The sequence below is a fragment of the Neofelis nebulosa genome, chromosome 7, assembly GCF_028018385.1.
Source record: "Neofelis nebulosa isolate mNeoNeb1 chromosome 7, mNeoNeb1.pri, whole genome shotgun sequence".
Taxonomy (NCBI): Eukaryota; Metazoa; Chordata; class Mammalia; order Carnivora; family Felidae; genus Neofelis; species Neofelis nebulosa.
Window position 1 is genome coordinate 23,494,828 of NC_080788.1, and position 1,972 is coordinate 23,496,799.

The 1,972-nt window shown below is 40.8% G+C and overlaps 1 pseudogene; it reads right to left on the minus strand.

The window, feature by feature from the left end:
• Positions 1–285: 285 nt before the first annotated feature.
• LOC131518133 (ornithine decarboxylase antizyme 2-like) lies at positions 286–963 on the minus strand (annotated as a pseudogene).
• Positions 964–1,972: the final 1,009 nt, after the last annotated feature.

Below are 1,972 nucleotides of genomic sequence, written 5' to 3' on the forward strand. Positions count from 1 at the left end.
GGATAGATAGAGCACATCATACAGTGCAGTTTAAAAAGCTTCTAATGCCAGTTCATAAACATTTTAATTTACTATTGGTGATTACATATGAAGAATATGTTTATATTGTTCTTTTTGGGAAAACAATTTCAACTAGTCAACTCAGAGAACACAATAGGCAACCCTCACTCTGAGCCCCTCAGTGTCCTTCCCTAGACATCATGAAACCCCCTCCATTGTCCCAGGGCTGCCCAATTTTTTCTCTCCTCCAACTGTGGCTCTTGGGCAAAACATCTTCTATGGCCATTAATCCTCATCAGACAAGTTCTGGTCCAGGGGTAAACCATGAACATCACATATGGCCCAGAGAGAACTCAGGAATGGTCTGGATTCACAATCTCAAAGCCCTGAAGGTCTTCAGGAGTGGACTCTCTTCCTGGCCTTTCCTGAAGCACATGAAGACATAGTTCATTTTCACCGTCTCTTCAGAAAACTCTGGCAGTGCTAACAATCCTTCTTTGCTCCCATCAGCTGAGAATCTATTTGGGATTTCTACAAATAGGCTCTGGACGGACAGGGCTGCATCTCAGGAAGACTTTCACCTAGGGGACCTCATACTGGAAGTGGACGATGTGAGGTTTTCCATAGGTCACATGGTGCTTCTCGTCCTTAGACATTATAGCTCAGAGAGAAGTATCCCTACCTCCCCTTCACCCACTGGGATCTTTGACAGTGGCTGAGGGGCATCAGGAGTACCACAGAGGCCCTGGAACAATGTGCCTGTGGCACTGGAGCTGCGGACAGTTACTCAAAGGCAAAATACTACTGTCCTGGGTGTTTATCATCCTCGGTGGTTCTGCTCAGGGTGGGAGTAGGTGGCTGCATAAAGTGGGTAGGTGGATGAGACGGTGGGTGTAGGTTCACACAGTCTTGGGTTCTGGGTGATCTCTGCACACTAAGTCCCTGTCAGGCCCTGGCCCAGAGTCATCCTTCTGCCACAGTGAACACCTTTCTCCAACTCAAACAGTATCTTGATTTAAGAAGTGTGGGTGATTTTTGTTTTCCTTTTCATTTTTGCACTTAACTATCTGTTGCCTTTGGAACACTAATTTGTTTGTGTCTTTTGCTCATCTTCCTAGTAAGAAGTTATTTATTTGCTCTGTTTCTCCTAAAGACAAATGAACAAGAACAAAAAAAAATCTGCCTCATATCTGTTAGAATGGCTATTATCAAAAAGACAGGAAATAAGCATTGATGAGGATGTGGAGAAAAGAGAACACTTGTGTACTGTTGGGGGAACTATAAACCAATGCAGTAGTCTGAAGGTTCCTCAAAAAATTAAAAATAGAACTATCATTGGGATCCAGGAATTCCACTTCTGGGCATTTATCCAAAGGAAACAAAATCATTACCTGAAAATATATTTGAAACCTCATGTTCATTTCAACATTATTTATAATGGCCAATACATGGAAACAACTTAAATGCCCATCAGTTGAAGAATAAAGAAAATGTAATATATAAATATATATGAATATTCAGCCATAAAAAGGAAGGAAATCCTGCCAGTTTCAACATGGATGAAACTTGAGAGCATTATGTTAAGTGAAGTAAGTCTGACAGATATATGCCACATGATGTCACTTAAAACTGAATCTTTTTTTAAGATTTAAAAAATTTTTAAGTAATCTCTACACCCATCGTGGGGCTTGAACTTAGAACTGCAAGATCAAGAGTCTCATGTTCTGATGACTGAGCCATCTAGACACCCCATAAGTGGAATCTTAGAAATAAAATGAAACATAGATACAAAGAATTAATGGTTGTCAGAGATGGTGATTGAGGGGTGAGATGAGATGAGTAAAGGTGGTCGAAAAGTACATACTTCCAGTTATGAGAACTGGGGATGTAATTTGAAGCCTGGTGACTATAGTTAACAGTACTGTATTGCACATTTGAAAGTTGCTAGGAGAGCGGATTTTAAAAGTTCTCA